The sequence below is a fragment of the Silene latifolia genome, chromosome 10 (assembly GCF_048544455.1).
Source record: "Silene latifolia isolate original U9 population chromosome 10, ASM4854445v1, whole genome shotgun sequence".
Classification (NCBI taxonomy): domain Eukaryota; kingdom Viridiplantae; phylum Streptophyta; class Magnoliopsida; order Caryophyllales; family Caryophyllaceae; genus Silene; species Silene latifolia.
In genome coordinates this window covers 29,570,442-29,583,202 of record NC_133535.1, presented here as the reverse complement: position 1 = coordinate 29,583,202, position 12,761 = coordinate 29,570,442, and the positions used below count along the sequence as shown (strand labels likewise).

Here is a 12,761-nt window from a genome sequence, read left to right as displayed (position 1 = left end):
ACACGCAGGTCCACCTCACCCTTTACGAGGGGTTCGATGTTTCGGAGCCCCTGCACATGATTGCACAGATGAGAACCACAACCAGTATCTAGTACCCAAGTTCCGTAACTTGCATGGTTAATCTCAATCATATGAATAAAAGTAGAAGAAGAAGAAGACATACCAACAAGAGTAACGCGACCTGCTTTTATGTCCTCATGGTATACAGGACATGTACGCCTCCAATGCCCAGTCTTGTGGCAATGGTGGCATTCCATGTTACCGGTCTTGCTCTTTGTCGCGCCTGGTGAGGTGCTCGACTCACCAGGCCCACTCTTACCTGATCCCGACTTCTTAAACTTGGCTTGCCTACCGCTAGGTCCGCCGAGCTTTGCCCTTACCCTTGCCCTTGTTTGACACAATGAGAACATCCTGTTTCATGCTCCCACTAAACTTCATGTCCTTCTCGGTCTGCACGAGAAGGGAGTGTAGTGCATGAGGACTTTTCTTCAAATCATTCATATAGTAATTGGCTCTGAAGAGCGCAAAACCATCGTGGAGTGAGTGAAGCATGCGGTCAATCACGATGTTCTCACTGATCTTACAATCAAGTGCCTCCAGTTTCTCAACATTCTCAATCATGCTGAGAATGTGTGGGCTAACCGGTTGGCCCTTCTGGAGTTTCGCTTCAAAGAAGCGACAGGTATGCTCATAGGTCACGATTCTCGATGCTTTCGAGAATTCCTTAGTGAGCGTGGTGAAAATCTTGTTTGCACCTTGGGCTATGAAGCGTTTCTGCAAATTGGATTCCATTGCAAAAATGAGTACGTTCTTTATCGCACCCGCTTCCATGATGAAATCGCTATACGTGGCGATCTCGTTAGCTCCAGCCGTGGGGCATGGGTTTGGCGGGATGGGCTCTATCAAGTATTTGAGCTTTCCGTCAGCAATGGCAGCATTCCGTAATGCCGCCTCACAGTCCGCAAAGTTTGATCCATCATTCTTCAGTCTAGTGGACTGATTCATCTGATTCATGAAGATCCGAAGCCAGGACTCACGGTCCAATGTGGCACTTGGCATTGGGTCGTTCATACGGCCAACCATTTTGTTATTAGCAGTTTAAATGATCGTGTTCTACACTGAAAAAGAAAGAAAAACAAAACGAAATAAGCAACTCATCGAGGTGATTTAAGTCTAATTAAAATTCATTTTAACGTGTAGACTCATTGCACTTGCATAATTGATCTACCTCAAGAATTATACAAATGATCCCAAGACTCAATTTCCGTAAATTGATAAGCCAACTGTTTAGCTAGTTCTACCGTTAGAACTCTTGGTCGATAGATTTCCGTAAATCCTATCTATAGTCCACCATAATCACAGGATCGTACGAGTGACCACAGTGTTGAGATAAAATAGGTCAATCAGTTCCAACTTACCCGACGTAGAAGGGGTCATATTATGCCTACCGACGAAGAAGGGATTCATTGGAATTTGACCTATAAAGACTATTCTCAATTTTTGGTTATACGAGGAAGATCCCATCAACTTAGTTTTAATTCATTTTAAGTGAACGAAAATCTAGCATTACGTGAATGAATTAACTTAGGTGATGGCTTATTTAAAAACATGTGATATCTGTATATCATAGAAAACTAACGCGTAACCTCTATATGAGTCAGTTTTCATGCAATTATTAGGTGGTTTGGTTTTAGGCGGAATATGATGCAAATTATCGTTACAATAAAAAAAAATATAAAAGAATGCAAAACGTAAATAAGTCCTAGTGTGGCATATCCTAGCAAGATAAACATAATACAACTTTGGAATCCACCGTTGGACCCGAGAAGCTTATCTTGATGTTCCATCTTGGTCCATGCAGCGGGAGTGAGCATCCGATTCTCCATCTTTGGTCTTCTCAAAATTACAATTTAAAATTTACAAAATATAAACCTATTTACATTCTAAATAAAAACTGTAATTACAAAGAAAAAAAACCAAAACGGAGATTCGAGATCTCAAAATAAAACCAAGACCGTGTCCCATCATTACGGTAACACGTTTTACTAAGGCCACACTAAGTTACAACAGTTTGTAAAATTAAATACGTGATAAAAACATTCATGGCATTCAAAAGTAACGATAAAAAAAAAATGCATCAACTAAAATAAAATTTATTCGTGACATAATTCCGTAATTATGTTAAATTTATCCAAACCACCTTTTAACGATTAAAATTATGTGACAAGACCGCTTTAATCAGCTTAATTTTAATCCATTACAATCCGTTACTTTAAATCGCTTTAAAATAACTAAATGGTACGTGCGTGAACCGTTTCACAATCAAGCGAGTGCACAAAATCCGTATAATGTACATATTATGGCCAAAAGAGAAAAAATTTCGAACAAAAAAAAATTTCAGCTCGGCCAAAGAAAAAAAACAATTTTTTTTTCAGCGGTTATGCCGAGAGCAAACCATGAATTTTTTTTTTTATTTCGGCAGCTCAAACCGTGAGCATAACAAATCCCAAACAAAATCGATTTGACAAAAAAACCAATTGCAATTTAAACCTAATCCGTATTAAATTAAATCTACAATTGATAAAACCTAAACATATTGCTATAAAGACGGATTATAATAACAATATGCAAAAACAAATCGAAAAACAAAACCAATCGATCATCGACTGATCAGACGGGAACCGCATGACACGGTTTTCAAGGCTGTCACGGTTTTCAAAAAAAAAATAAAACAGCCGTAAAAAAAAAACAGTATACCCTTTTGATCCTTTTGATGATTTATATGTCATTGCACTAACTGTGGAGGACACCAGCCCCAACAAGCTCCCACTTGTCCGTACAAGTGTACGTGCAATAACGTTATCCGCACTAACTGGAGGACACCGGCTCCAACACAAGAACTAAAGGAGGCAACAAGGCACCCCAAAAGAAGACACTTTCCAAAATGCAACTAGCTCTTCAAGCAAAACAATTGTCAAAGGCTTTGGTAGTCCATGAGGCAAGGTTGGAGGTTCAACAACAAGATCCCCCTATGGAAGCTACAACATCAACAACTCCGGTCATTGAACAATTATCCAATTATCCGGAGGTAATTTTCACTTCCGACTCTCATAGGGAGAAATTCATTCTCTTTGCTAAGAAAACCATCATGCCTACTAAGTTTATTTGTGAAGATGCATTGTCAAAGTTGGGTGTCCTTGAACAAACCAAAACCTTCTTTGAGTCTATGGGGTTGGGTAAATTATTTACAATGAAAGAATTGACATACCCCTCCCTCACCTTGGAATTTTTAAGTTCTTTGAAAGTCACAAGGGTGGAGACTCGAACCAACATCGAGTTTCGTCTTGAAAATGTTGATAGACGCATAACTTATGGCGAATTGGGTATGATATTAGGCCTTAGTGATAACCCGAAATATACAAAGACTCCTATCAAGTATGACCCTGCTCCTCTTTGGATGATAATTTCCGGAAAGAAATTCATACGCTTTCATGATTGTCGTGCTCTCTTAGTCCACCATCCGGGCATTAGAGTATGGCATAAGGTCATTGGGGATACTTTGATAGCTAGAAATGGCACAAATCATCTTACCAAACTCGATTGTATTCTTCTTGAGTCGGCCTTGAATATTGGGAGCGAATTAACCAAGTCATACAATGCTCTAATACTTTTGGTTGAACGATGGCTTAATGTTGATTGTGGCAAAGAAGGCACCGCCTTTATTGTTAATAGAGGACTAGTTACCCATTTGGCTAAGCATTTTAACCGGGATTTCAACAAAAACAACACTTATGTGCCGGTTAAAGGAGGCCATCTTGTTGATATGGACACCATGATTCACAAGTTTAAGTGAGTCAAGCATGACACTCTTGACAACAAATATGGGTGGTTAACAAATAAAGCTAGATCCTTCACCTTGCCTTTCAAAATTTGCCGATTGAATGTTTACCGACCGAACCACCTTCTCCCACTCTCCGAAGAGACCGAGTATATCATTCAACAACAAAGGGGTGAAATTGCCGAGCCCTCCTCCTCCATTATCACCCCACCTTACCCATTTGAATACCACGAGTTCAAACCCAAAGATGTCGAAGTGGAAAATGATTACTTGACTCTACTCATGAGGGAAATGCATAAGCAAGCTTAAAATGATAGAGTGGATGCTTAAAAGTGTGGACATGGCCCACCTGCAGGTCCGGTACGATCTGCGGACGTGCAGCGGTCTTTTGAAAGCCACACTCGGCGGCGTAAAAATGCTTTCGATCGGATCATTTTAGATCGGTCGGTTTCATCTCGGTAAGGGTCTCGAAACGATTATAGATGTTAGAAGTCGCCACCAAGCATTTGTGGGACGCTTGGAACCCGTTCTAAATCCACTTTATACCCCGGTCAAATCAAAGCACAAAGCAGCGTTTTATATAGGCACTAAAGATAAGGAAATCGTCCCTCTTTAGCATCCTATCTCTAGAATGACCCTCGTACACCCTGGATAAGGTCGTCCACTATCCAAAGTTTCTGATTAAGAGGTGAAGGTACGTATTGAGAAGCCCTTTAATCAGACACCCAATCCCGCCCGCGGTAGCGGCCTCTACTGATCGATCTTGGTTGGTTGAATGCAAAAGTTGATAAAACGGTTTAAATGCATGAATGCGCATCCAATAATTTAAACCTAACATGTGAGAGCTTTCTAAGTCGGTTGATTTAATCCAAGTATCAAGTATAAGATGTCGAGTTTGATTTATGATTGATTTGCATGCAAGACGGAAATTAAACATCTATTTACCGTATTAGGTTTATGGTGCATAACGTGATCCATTTTTCTTAGTAAAGCATTTTGCAAATATAATTTTGAATGAGGAAATAGTCATCTGATCCGTCTTATATCCGGGTTAACCAAAGTCGGGATCGTCCTAGACTAATGCTAGAAAGGGAACAGGCCCTGTGCCAGGCAGCCATATGAGGCGCGAGCCTGTTGGCAATGCAAGGGGGTCTCCCCTGGTTTTTGAAATAAGAAAGAAGGGGCCTGTTTAGGCGCGGGTCAACCAACGGTTGTATGCCGTGTTCTGACCTTTTGAAAAACGTTTATAAAATGTATTGAAAAATGGGTATTTGACCCGATTTGGTTTGAAAGGGACGTTTGGACCGCATTTGGTGATTTGAGAAGTGAGACTCGAATAATCATCATTAGTTTGATTATATTCGGTGTCGGGTTCGACTTGGAAAGCTTGACATGAGTAGTTTTGAAAATAATTATGAACTAATCGTTTTAAGTTCATTTGAATATAATTAGTCGATACTCATCATCGTACCCGGGTTACAATCCGGCATGGTATGTAGAACCAAGGATGACTTTGTGTTGGTGACTAATACGCTTGTTTTAAAAATGTAAAGAAATGATGAAAGGCTTTAAAATACCTCCCAAAACGAAAAAAAAGGCTTTAAAATACCTTTTAAATGTTATTAACCAAATATTATCACCGAAACACGGATTTAACCGTCATGGTATGAGGAACCAAGGGTGAAAAATGTTTTATGGTTAAAACAAATGAAATAAAATAAAAAGGGTTTGAAAATATTTGAAATGGTAAAACCGATTACAAATATGAAAGTTGATTAAAGAGGAAAGACGAGAACAAACACGGTTGAGTTCTGACCTGGGCACCCCATTGAGGCGCGAGCCTATTTGCGCATTAAGGGGCTTCTGCCTCAGGCCAAAACTCAGTTTTGGCTCGTTTATCCCATGTTTTGGATCATGTTATGCATGTTTTAGCATGTTATAGTCATGAAACAAATGAAGACATGATAAAAGAAGGATTTTTACACCCTCATACTTACATGTTTGGTTATGGCGAGAAACCGACGTAAGTATAACAACTCGTTTGGTCGGAAAAGACTCGGTTTAAAACCGTTTTTGTAAGTAAAAAGAGTGTTTTATTAAATTAGTCGAAATAAGTCAATTTGGGGGGATGCCTAGTGAAGACCCTCATTCTCACATGGAGACTTTTTGTGACTATTGTGATGCGATTTCACAAACCGGAGTGACTTAAGACCAAATTCGACAGGTCTTATTTCCTTTTTCTCAAATTGGTACCGCGAAACAATGGTTGAAGAACCTTGATAAGGCCGCTCTTGGAATTGACTCTTGGAAGAAGTTTGCTCTAGCTTTCTACAAAAAATTCCACCCTCCGGAAAATACTAACATGCTAAGAGCTCAAATCACGGGTTTTAAGCAAAGTGACGAAGAATCTTTGTATGAAGCTTGAGAGCGATTCAAAGGAACTTGTCGCTCATGTCATCATCATGGACTTAGCGAGTGGTTCTTGGTACAACAATTTTGGAATGGTCTTTATGAAGACTCAAGAAACATTCTCAACATGGGATCAAATGGTATGTTCACTGAAGTTGACGATAATCAAACTTGGAACAAGATTGAGGAAATGGCGGTCCATAATTCACAATATAGTAGACCTTGCAAGGCTACTAGAGGAGGAAAGCATGAAGTGGACTCTATTACTCAATTGGGTGCTCAACTTAGTGCTCATATTGATACCATCAACTTCAAGTTTGAGAAGGTTATGGCTAAGCTTGAAGAAGCCTCAAAATCACCAAAGCATCATGTTAATGCCATGGTGGCATCTTCATCAATCCCAAGTGGGATATGTGAGAATTGTGGAACTTTGGGACATGACCAAAGTGAATGTTGGGGAACAAATGAGCAAGTGAATGCTTTTCAAGCATACAAAAGTGGTACCTCTTATTCCAACTATTACAATAAAAACACCAAATTCCACTCAAATCTCTCATACAAAAGCCAAAATGTTCAAAACCCTCAACCAACATACACCCCGCCTCCCATGAGAAACCAAAATCAAAGACCCTTTTTCAACCAAAACCAAGGTTATCAAAATCAAACTCTATACAATCAACAAAATGACCAAGTTTTGATGTTCAAAAAGCGGTTCTCCAAATGCAAAAGAATCAACAAGAATTTTTCACTCAAATGCAAAAAGATAGCCAAGCAAAAGACATCACCATCAACAACATCCTATCCCACACAAAAATGTTTGAAACTCAAATGACCCAACTAGCATCTTCAAGATCTCAAAGACAAAAGGGGCAATTACCACCTCAAAGTAATCCCCCAAGGCATGAAACGGTTAGTGCCATTCACTTGAGGAGTGGTACGAGATATGAAGGGCCAAAGAAGCAAGTTTAGGATGAAGTTGTGGAAGCTAGTGACAAGGAAAGAGTTGTGCAAAACTCTAGGGAAGAAGAACCCACCAATCAAGAAGTTTCAAAGAAAAGTGAAGAAAATTCCAAAGAGAAGGAGCCCATTGTGATTAGACTTCCATTCCCGAGTCGTCAAGCTAAGCCTAAGTTTGATGACCAACTTGGAAAATTCATGGAAATTGTGAAGAATTTGCAAATCTCGATTCCTTTCACGGAATTGATCAATCACGTTCCGGCCTATGCAAAATACATGAAGGACATCCTTACGAAGAAGAAATCAATCCGGAAGCTTGAGATTATTGCCTTCACTAAGGTGAGTAGTGCCATCCTTCAAGGGAGTTCACCTCCAAAACTCAAGGATCCGGGAAGTTTCTCCATTCCATGCACTATTGGTGACACTACAATCAACAAGGCTTTATGTGACCTAGGGGCAAGTGTTAGTGTCATGCCATATTCGGTTAGCAAGAGGCTAGGAATAAGAGAACTCAAATGTACCAACATCACGCTTCAAATGGCGGATAGATCAACAAAGACACCTTTATGGGTATGGGAAGATGTTCCCGTGAGAATTGGAAAATTCTTCATCCCGGTGGATTTTGTTATTGTTGACATGGAAGAAGACTCCAATATTCCTATTATCTTAGGAAGACCTTTATTGCACACCGCGGGAGCGGTGATCGATGTGAAGCATGAAGAGCTAACCCTTAAAGTGGGAGATGAAACCATCACTTTTAATCTTGATAAGAGCATGAGAGCTCCCCGATTGCATGAGCCATGTTTTATGGTTGATCACTATAGCCAGAAGGATGATAGGAAGAAGTTGTAATTTCAATGGAAAAAGAAAGTGGATGATGCTTCATCAAAATAACAAGGAAATAGTAACAATGAGAGCTTGAAAAGCTCACCCATGACAAGTGAACAAGATATTGGCCAAGACAAGAAAGAAGGAGAGTTGTCTCTATCACCTTAAGAAATTTTTAATGATCAAGTAGACGAAGTTTGCGGTCTTTGGGATGATGAGTTTGAAGGGATATTCAATCCCTATATTGGTAATACTATGAACCAAGACCATCATGAAGAACAACAAGTGCAAAAATCTATTGAGGACCTTTATCATGATAATAATCAAGCTTTCGACTACTTCTTCAAGGTGTTGAGTAACATCAACAACACCTTGAACATGCCCCCTTGACATCTCACATTGGATGAGAGTTTGGTGGAGTCCTCCCTAAACCACCATTTATAAATATTCTAACTCCCTAACTTGCATTTCAATTATTATATTGCATTTTTGTCATTTTTGGATTTATATTTTTGTGCCTTGATCAAGATATTCATCATTTGAGAGAAGTGAGGGAGGGACTTATGATTTTATTGATGTGTAGTGCTTTACCTTAATGTGGGGATAGCAAATGCCTAGGCTATTCATGCCTTTATAATGCCCTTACAATGAAGAACACGAGAATTGAAGAATGGAAATGACATGGGTTACGAAGTACCCGCGGATGGACCTGAATCCGTGTGGCCAGGGAAGAATCCGAGCGGCTAAAAGGACAATCCGCTCATTCTGAAGAAACCCGAGCGTCCAAGTCACCAGATGCTCGTCTGGTAGAGCTGCAGAAAACAAAAACCTGGTCTGACAAGGAATCCGAGCGTCTCAGCTGAGAAACCGCTCGTCTCATTCTAGACGGTCGTCCTTCACAAAAGACGCTCGTCTCTTTGCTGCAAAAATCTGGGATTTTCTATGTAAAGGAATCCGAGCGTCCACCCAGAAAGACGCTCGTCCCTCCACAAAGAATCCACTTGTCTTTCCAGAAAGACGCTCGTCCTGTGGAGTCCTTTTCTGAGCCAAATTTTGAAGAATCCGAGCGGCCCGACACCTGGTCCGCTCGTCTTCCCCTGCATTTTCAAATATAACGGGTCTTTTAAAGCCCTCTTCTCCCATTCATTCTCATTTATTCAAACATACAAACACTACCCAAAACCCTAATCCTCTCCATCAACAAAATCAAATTTCCTCAACCAAATCAAATCCAAACTTCCTCACAAAAAAAAAAATTAATCACTCCCTTTTCAACAACAAGTGATTCAAACACCAAAATCTTCAAGTTTTGAGTCGATTTTTAGGATACAAAGCAACATTCATTCATCCTAAATCGATTTGGGCATTACTAAAAATTGAAGATTTCAATCTTTCATTGGTGTAATCAAGCAAAGGAGAATGGCAAGAACTAAAGGAGGCAACAAGGCACCCCAAAAGAAGACACTTTCCAAAATGCAATTAGCTTTTCAAGCAAAACAATTGTCAAAGGCTTTGGTAGTCCATGAGGCAAGGTTGGAGGTTCAACAACAATATCCCCCTATGGAAGCTACCACATTAACAACTCCGGTCATTGAACAATTATCCAATTATCCGGAGGTAATTTTCACTTCCGACTCTCATAGGGAGAAATTCATTCTCTTTGCTAAGAAAACCATCATGCCTACTAAGTTTATTTGTGAAGATGCATTGTCAAAGTTGGGTGTCCTTGAACAAACCAAAACCTTCTTTGAGTCTATGGGGTTGGGTATATTATTTACAATGAAAGAATTGACATACCCCTCCCTCACCTTGGAATTTTTAAGTTCTTTGAAAGTCACAAGGGTGGAGACTCGAACCAACATCGAGTTTCGTCTTGAAAATGTTGATAGACGCATAACTTATGGCGGATTGGGTAAGATATTAGGCCTTAGTGATAACCCGAAATATACAAAGACTCCTATCAAGTATGACCCCGCTCCTCTTTGGATGGCAATTTCCGGAAAGAAATTCATACGCTTGCATGATTGTCGTGCTCTCTTAGTCAACCATCCGGGCATTAGAGTATGGCATAAGGTCATTGGGAATACTTTGATAGATAGAAATGACACAAATCATCTTACCAAACTCGATTGTATTCTTCTTGAGTCGGCCTTGAATATTGGGAGGGAATTTACCAAGTCATAAAATGCTCTAATACTTTTGGTTGAACGATGGCTTAATGTCGATTGTGACAAAGAAGGCACCGCCTTTATTGTTAATGAAGGACTAGTTACCCATTTGGCTAAGCATTTTAATCGGGATTTCAACAAAAACAACACTTATGTGCCGTTTAAAGGAGGCCATCTTATTGATATGTACACCATGATTCACAAGTTTAAGTGGGTCAAGCACGACACTCTTGACAACAAATATGGGTGGTTAACAAATAAAGCTAGATCCTTCACCTTGCCTTCCAAAATTTGCCGATTGAATGTTCACCGACCGAACAACCTTCTCCCACTCTCCGAAGAGACCGAGTATATCATTCAACAACAAAGGGGTGAAATTGCTGAGCCCTCCTCCTCCATTATCACCCCACCTTACCCATTTGAATACCACGAGTTTAAACCCAAAGATGTCGAAGTGGAAAATGATTACTTGACTCTACCCATGAGGGAAATGCATAAGCAAGCTTACAATGATAGAGTGGATGCTTAAAAGTGTGGGCATGGCCCACCTGCAGGTCCGGTTCGATCTGCGGACGTGCAGCGGTCTTTTGAAAGCCACACTCGGCGGCGTAAAAATGCTTTCGACCAGATCGTTTTAGATCGGTCGGTTTCGTCTCGGTAAGGGTCTCGAAACGATTAGAGATGTTATAAGTCACCACCAAGCATTTGTGGGATGCTTAGAACCCGTTCTAAATCCATTTTATACCTCGGTCAAATCAAAGCACAAAGCAGCGTTTGACATAGGCACTAAAGATAAGGAAATCGTCCCTCTTTAGCATCCTATCTCTAAAATGACCCTCGTACACCCTGGATAAGGTCGTCCACTATCCAAAGTTTCTGATTAAGAGGTGAAGGTACGTATTGGGAAGCCCTTTAATCAGACACCCAATCCCGCCCGCGGTAGCGGCCTCTACTGATCGATCTTGGTTGGTTGAATGCAAAAGTTGATAAAATGGTTTAAATGCATGAATGCGCATCCAATAATTTAAACCTAACATGTGAGAGCTTTCTAAGTCGGTTGATTTAATCCAAGTATCAAGTATAAGATGTCGAGTTGGATTTATGATTTATTTGCATGCAAGACGGAAATTAAACATCTATTTACCGTATTAGGTTTATGGTGCATAACGTGATCCATTTTTCTTAGTAAAGCATTTTGCAAATATGATTTTGAATGAGCAAATAGTCATCTGATCCGTCCTATACCGGGTTAACCAAAGTCAGGATCGTCCTAGATTAATGCTGGAAAGGGAACAGGCCCTGTGCCAGGCAGCCATATGAGGCGCGAGCCTGTTGGAAATGCAAGGGGGTCTCCCCTGGTTTTGGAAATATGAAAGAAGGGGCCTGTTTAGGCGCGGGTCAAGCAACGGTTGTATCCCGTGTTCTGACCTTTTGAAAAACGTTTATAAAACGTATTGAAAAATGGTTATTTGACCCGATTTTGTTTGAAAGGGTCGTTTAGACCGCATTTGTTGATTTGAGAAACGAGACTCAAATAATCATCATTAGTTTGATGATATTCGGTGTCGGGTTCATCTTGGCAAGCTTGACATGAGTAGTTTTGAAAATAATTATGAATTAATTGTTTTAAGTTCATTTGAATATAATTAGTCGATACTCATCATCGTACCCGGGTTAAAATCCGGCATGGTATGTAGAACCAAGGATGACTTTGTGTTGGTGACTAATACGCTTGTTTTGAAAATGTAAAGAAATGATGAAAGGCTTTAAAATACCTCCCAAAACGAAAAAAAAGGCTTTAAAATACCTTTTAAATGTTATTAACCAAATATTATCACCGAAACACGGATTTAACCGTCATGGTATGAGGAACCAAGGGTGAAAAATGTTTTATGGTTAAAACAAATGAAATAAAATAAAAAGGGTTTGAAAATATTTGAAATGGTAAAAACCGATTACAAATATAAAAGTGAATTAAAGGGGAAAGACGAGAACAAACACGGTTGAGTTCTGACCTGGACACCCCATTGAGGCGCGAGTCTATTTGCGCAATAAGGGGCTTCTGCCTCAGGACAAAACTCCGTTTTGGCTCGTTTATCCCATGTTTTGGATCATGTTATGCATGTTTTAGCATGTTATAGTCATGAAACAAATGAAGACATGATAAAAGAAGGATTTTTACACCCTCATACTTACATGTTTGGTTATGGCGAGAAACCGACGTAAGTGTAACAACTCGTTTGGTCGGAAAAGACTCGGTTTAAAGCCGTTTTGGTATGTAAAAAGAGTGTTTTATTAAATTAGTCGAAATAAGTCAATTTGGGGGGATGCCTAGTGAAGACCCTCATTCTCACATGGAGACTTTTTGTGACTATTGTGATGCGATTTCACAAACCGGAGTGACTCAAGACCAAAATCGACGGGTCTTATTTCCTTTTTCTCTAATTGGTACCTCGAAACAATGGTTGAAGAGCCTTGATAAGGCGGCTCTTGGAATTGACTCTTGGAAGAAGTTGGCTCTAGCTTTCTACAAAAAATTCTACCCTCCGGAAAAGACTAAC

The 12,761-nt window shown here is 39.9% G+C and overlaps 1 non-coding gene across 1 annotated transcript; it reads right to left on the bottom strand.

The window, feature by feature from the left end:
* Positions 1–6,200: 6,200 nt before the first annotated feature.
* Positions 6,201–6,307, bottom strand: LOC141610351 (small nucleolar RNA R71). Its single transcript, XR_012528254.1, has one exon. It is a non-coding gene; the product is annotated as a small nucleolar RNA R71 (small nucleolar RNA).
* Positions 6,308–12,761: the final 6,454 nt, after the last annotated feature.